This window comes from Rattus rattus, chromosome 17, assembly GCF_011064425.1.
Source record: "Rattus rattus isolate New Zealand chromosome 17, Rrattus_CSIRO_v1, whole genome shotgun sequence".
In the NCBI taxonomy this organism is placed as follows: domain Eukaryota; kingdom Metazoa; phylum Chordata; class Mammalia; order Rodentia; family Muridae; genus Rattus; species Rattus rattus.
The window spans coordinates 4,961,489-4,967,897 of record NC_046170.1 but is presented as its reverse complement, the minus strand read 5'-3'; the positions used below and the strand labels follow the sequence as shown (position 1 = coordinate 4,967,897).

The 6,409-nt window shown below is 44.8% G+C and overlaps 1 non-coding gene across 1 annotated transcript; it reads right to left on the bottom strand.

The window, feature by feature from the left end:
- Positions 1-946: 946 nt before the first annotated feature.
- On the bottom strand, positions 947-1,079 carry LOC116886736. Its single transcript, XR_004386144.1, has one exon. It is a non-coding gene; the product is annotated as a small nucleolar RNA SNORA17 (small nucleolar RNA).
- Between the last annotated feature and the right edge of the window lie 5,330 nt (positions 1,080-6,409).

The following is a 6,409-nucleotide window of genomic DNA, read 5'->3' as shown; positions in this document are numbered from 1 at the left end:
TGTGGAAGCTGTAGTTATAGTATATCCCACAGTGCACCCTTTCGTCCATACTTCTCTGCTTGCAAATGTTCATTGCAATGAGTCCTTGGTCTGTTCGAGGTCTCTGACTTCTGCTGCTCTATCACTACCGGAACCTCCCTGGGACTCCTCTCAGATATCACGTTGTTGCTGTGTCATGGAGATCCTGTAGTTTTGGTTCTGTGGGACTGGGCCCTTAATATCCTCTAGCCATTTATCCATGGGGTAGATGTTGGGGTAGGCCAGTTCAAAGCCCTTGATCTGGTCAGGAGTGGTATCTGAGATGGACAGCCTGGCAGCTCTCAGAGCTGGCTCACCGGCAGCCTCAGAACCAGAACCAGCTTGTCCCTGCTTCCTAGGTAAGGTGCAGGACCTGCTCTCTCTAGTGCTGCAGCTGGCTAGGGGTGGGGTCAGCTCTCTTTCTATCATGCCCCAACGGCCATGATGCCCAGGTGAGGGGTGAGAATAGTTCTGCAAGGTCCTCATACATGAACATGTCTCCAGGTGGCCGTCCAAACCAGGGGCTTCTGCCTGGCCTTTGGTGGTAACGGATCCCTGTTGCTTCAGGGCCACAGACCCAGACTGGGCCCCCAGTGGCAGCACAGGCTAGGACCCCACTGTGGTCCCAGGTGACATCACCAGCTATTCACATCAGGCCGTTCCTCACTATCCCCGAGTCTCCAGCTCTGCCTCTCTTCATTGAGCCCACATCCTTCTGTTTCTCTTTCTCTTTCCACTTCTCCACCACATACTTGCTCCTCTTAGTGAAGTCCAGGGTCTCTGAGTATCATCTCAGGGATGGTCTCAGGAGTGCCATGCCCTGCTCATGCATTATGGCACTGGGCAGAGATCATCTCAGGCATGGGCTGCCCTCTCCCCCAAGGCCCGCATGGCACCGGGCTGATGATAAGGCTTGCCCTTCTCAGGGGATGTCATGCTACTAATCATTCAGACATTCATAGGTCATAACACTGAGCACAGACATAGCCTCTCTCCTCTCTGTCATCTACTGACTCACATGTGACACAGAAGCCACACCTTCAATGCTTCTAAGGGCCAGGCTCCAACTGTTTTTAGCAGGAATCAAAGTTATGGGTTGTACTATTTAAACATCTTGTGACCCTCTCCTTTTTCAGAGTATCTTGGTCACCTGGCACCTCGTTTTGCCAGGTACAGACCACCCAATGCCACATTGTGTCCCCGGAGTAGTCACCACCCTCCCGTTTGCTACAGTTTGTATCTTGAGTGTCCCTCAAAGGCCAGTCAATGTGTTCAATGCCTAGTCTCCGGGGTAGCACGATGGGAGGGGGTGATGATGACATCTTTAACCCGTAGAGCCAAGTAGTCGGTTTTTAGGACAATGAAAGTAAGTACTTGACGGGGGTAGTGGGATTCTCTCTCTTCTCGGTCTTCTTTTACCACTGGAGCTCAGACATCCCTCTTCTCTTTACCCATCCCAGTGGTTTGTTATAGTGATAGAAGATAGACCAACAAATCCTTTTAACTTCTAGATTCAGGAAAGGAGATATAGACCTAGTCTTTTTAATGGAATGAATGCCAAGGGCTTTGTGGGCCTCTCTTTGTACCACCACAGTAACATAATTACCTTCCTGAGATGCAGTGCCTTTGTGCAAACAGTGTTGCTCAGGGGGTTTTTAGAAGGATTGGAGGTAATCTTTGTCAGTAGTCTGTACACTTACTTTAAAGGACCGGAAAGGAAGCGTTTGCAGGTTTGTGGACCACTTAATTCGGAGAGAAGTACTTTATCTGTTGTACGTGACAGAAGCTATGGACATCAAAGAAATGGATGGCTTTGGCTGTGTTCCAATTGCTTTATTTATGAACGCTAATATTTTGAATCTCATGTAATTTTCAGATGCCCCGAAATATCATTCTCCTCTTGCTCTTTTAAATTCATTCTAAGATGTAAAAAAATATATATATATATAAATATGTCTAGCACACGGGCTGTGCAAAAGCAGGTACCAGATTTGGCCCTTGGGCTATAGCTTGCTGATCTAAGTAGGTGACTTCTCAGAGGACATAGGGCATGTTAGGGGATGAATAATTACACATATGGTCATTATACTCAGCCGTTCTCAGAGGCCCATTAGAGAGGCAGCTCGCTTCCTTGATGGATTTATATTTCTCAAGGGCACAGCTCTCGTATAATTCAACGAAACAAAATAGTAACTGACATTTTAGAGACAATGGAAGTGTTTTTGTGTGTCACAGCTTAGTGAAAGATGTGCAGGTATTATCAACGGAAGCTCAACTGGGTGTCCAGCTGAACTTTGTGATTAATTCACCTTCATTGGCGGCAAAGGCCTCATCCAAAGCTACAGCTTGGATGTCTCAATGTGAGTTGTTTGGTGTCCACATCTTGCTATAACCGTGATTGGCATGACCACCTTCTCTCACTTCCCTGTTACAATACTGAAAACTCCATTCCCAGCTATAGCTTAACCCGCTGTGCTCTAACGGCAGAATCCAACAAGTTTTAGACTTTAAAGTTCTCATCTGTCCTCCTCCTATAGTATTATACTAGTGTTCAATTAGATTATGCATGTTACATTTCTGGAATGTAATAAATGCTTAATCAACATTTTTCTACAGCCATAATTATCCTGGTGACCCATCTTGAGAGGTTCTAGGTTATATATTTGCTGCGATACTTATGGGGTATCGCTTGCTAACGGTGAGTCTAACTTACTTGTTCATCAACAGCAGAACGAGGTATTTTGTCTTTAAAAAAAATCTATGTACAGTTTTATGGAATGAGAGAATTTCAACCATCTTTCTTGTTACTATGAAAACAAGTGATTGAAACTATGTGTTTATCATGCAGTAGGCCCTATTTGGTTAACAGAGGCGCTTTCTGGAGGTATTTTAAAAGACAGCAATTGCTTGGCTCAGTAGTACTAGACTTTCTGATTAAGTTCTTGAATATTAATTTTTTTTCAGTGTGGTGGATCCAAGCCAGGGCCTTGCACATGCCAGAGAAGGACTCAAACCCTGAACTACACTCCAGTCCTTTGGAATTTACATTTATGACATGTCCTTAGATGATGTTAATGCCCCTGGCCTGGATTCACTAGAGAATTGTTTGTCTAGGTGACCTTCAATAGTCTTCCTAATTTGGGCAATAGTACACTTCATTTTTGTGCATTATAGGTCTTAGTTATTATGGCGGTCCGTGCAGTCAGGGCCGAGCTACAGAAGTGAACAATATAGAAAAGACTTCCTCTTCTTCTGGATGTCCCATCCTAAGACGTACAATAGCCAGTAGGAAGTAGTCTGTACTACGGGTTACCCAAAGTACTTCATAGATGGTAGCTGTTGGTATTCTGTCTAAGCTCCACCCCCACAGCTACCTGGAAACCGCCAGGTATGCTCCGCCCCACAGTTGCCAGGCAACAGCCAGCTGTGCCTGACTATGTAAGGGGCTGCTTGCCCCCTCCTCTTTCTCTTACTCCCCTCTTACCCGCTCTTACTCTTTGTTTTTCGCTGCTCTTGCCCCCTTCCCCATCCCCTCCGTCCACGTGCCCATGGCCCGCCTTTCTGCTCCTCTACTCTTTTCTCTCATTATACCTCTCCACGTGGAACCGTGTTGTCTGGGTGTATTCTGTCCCGGCACAGGCCGAGATTTAAACCCTAACAGTAGCGTATTGCATTCTTCAGATAGCTCTGAGGGAGTTGTTACAATTATCTTTCTTTTTTCAAATAGGGAAGCTGAAGCAATAGGCCCAGCACTGTGCCCATGACACGACTATGCCCAGAGCTGAGGAGTTCACTTAGGTGGTTTTGTTTTAGAGCCATGAATATGCACAACGGCCTACATAAGTGTCTACGTAAGACATAGCAGGTGTCTTAGTCTATTCTGGCTTTTTGATAATAATCCAAAGGTTTTGTAGCTTCATTAAAACAGAAATTTGGTTCATCCAGTCCTGGTCACTGGAAAGTCCAAGGTCAAGTTGTTGGCAGACTGAGTTCCTCGTCAGAAGAAGGCCTGCCCCTGGCCCCAGATCTCTGCCTCTTTACACAGTGGGAAAGAAGAGAGGACAGACCCTAGAGTCTCTTTCACGGGAACCAAATGTGTCGTAGTCAAGAGGTTCTGCAGCTGGATTCCATTCTCGGCTAAAGGTCCCATGTCCCAGTACCATAGCACTGGGGCTTAGCACTTCGGCGTATGGATTTTGGGGGAACATAAGCAATCAGTGGACCATAAAGAGATTTGCTGTTAAAGAAAGCAAGGGGGGTCCATTTGGATACAAAAGAGCAAACTGGAATAAATAATCCACAGAAAGAAAAAAAAAAAAAAGAAAAAGAAAAACAGCCCGTGAATCAACACAGCTGGAGAGGATTTTTTTTTTTTTTAGTTAAAAGCTAAAAACATCTAGATCTTTTGTCAACGCCCTAAAAGATAGTTAAAATAAAATTGCAGCAATGTTATTTTTAAAAGTGTAGAAAGCCTCTCCAGAAAGCACGAAGTCGGCTGTGAGAGCGGAGGGGACATTACTGTAACGACTCCAACGACATTTCGCATCTGGAAGAGGCTTCGGAAGGGAGCTGCTCTAACAAGACTTTCTGTTTAGTTTACAAGTTCTGTGTTGTCTGGGTGGGGCGGGGGAAATCTCCGAGGTACATTGTATTTACCTTATGCGAAGCCCTCCCTGCTTCACCTGGTCCCTCCTGGTCCCGTTCCCACCCACTTCCGGACCATCCCCAAAATCTCTTCCGTGTCCATTTGATGTAAGCAGGAGTCATCCAAGAGGAGGAAACCCCGATTGAGAAAATGCCTTCATAAAGCAATAGGTGAGCCTTTAGGGTGTTTTCTTAATTAGTGATTAACACGGGGGGGGGTGGCCTAGTCAATTTTGGGTGCCACCCCTGGATGGTAGTCTGGGATTCTATAGGAAAGCAGGTCGATCAAGTTACTAGGGGTAAGCCAGTAACCAGTAGCCCTCCACCCTGTTTGGGTTTCTGTCCCGACTTTTAGACGATGGTGGAGAAGTGTAAGTCGAACAATCCCCTTCCTTCCCAAGTCGCTTTGGTGGTGGTATTTCATCACACCATTATGAAGCCTGACTGAGACGGTAAGGTATCTACAAAATGCCTGGAGCAGAGTAAGTGCCCGTCATAAGCATATCTTTTATTTTAAATTTTAAGTAAAAACAAACGTGTCTGAAAGATAACACAATCAGATCAGGAGGTAGTTGTGTCTTTAACCTCCCCTCCCCCCATGGCATTCTGTTTTTTTTTTTTTCATATAAAAGCATTTTCTGCTTTTCCTCACTCAGTTTTATATCTTCATGCCCAAGCTTTGCTTAATCAAGGAAAGCCTTTCTAACGAGCTCAGCTGTGAGCTTTCTCTCTGTCTTCTGCTTTTCTTTATATTTTTGTTTATTTTTATTTATATTGGTGAATGTTTGTCTTCACATATAAATGCCTGTTGCCCGCAGAAGCCAGAAGAAGGTGTCAGTATTCATCGGAGTTAATAGTTAATGATGGTTGTGAGCCACCGTGTGTGGGGAACTGAACCCAGTCCTCTGCAAGAAGAGCAAGTTCTCTTAACTGCTGGGCCATCTCTCCAGACCCCTCTCTTTTAGTAGTGTCAGGTTTCTTAACAAATATATATTACTGGTAAGTTTCCTTTTTTAGGGTTAGTTTTTGATTCTTATTTTCCTACATTTCAAGAATTACCTTGAACCTAGACTTCAGTTCTCGTTGAGCATTTTCGCTTAGCCTCCTCTTTACCACACGATGAATGAACAGTCTGATTCTAAATGGAGGGGCTCTTCAGACCACTGTGACTGTGATCAACAAAGTGCCTTACCTGTCCCACAAATGAAGAGAATTAATTTGACCACTTCGCCATTAAAAATAGCATCTGCTTTGGGTTTTTCCGAATGTTGGACTGGTTATTTCCTCATCCAGATCGTTCATTCTTTGTTTTCGCGATGCCAGATCTTTTGTAGAAATGCATGGGTAAAGTAACAGCTGTGCCAGCATTCTTTGCATTTCTCATATGCTTGCTTCACCCTGAGAGAAACTGCCAAAGCTCTAGAGGTAGCAATTCAGTGCCAATCCATCCCTCAACTCCTGCTTTGTTTTGTGCACTATGGACACGCAGCATACATCGTGAGGGCTGTTGATAAGGACAGATTCAATCGTAGTGCTTTACTCTCATGAAGAATGCTTGCCCTTGTTCATCGTCTATACCCATCACCTCTCTTGTCCATGCTGATGGCTGTGTGGAAGCTAAGATTTAAATAGCCACCTATCTTCAGTCGTGTGCCTGACTTGATTTCTGAGCTGTAATGTGAGGTGTGTGGAATAAGGAGGAAATCTCTATTTTGATACGTTTTTGCGTTCTTACTCATCGCTCAAG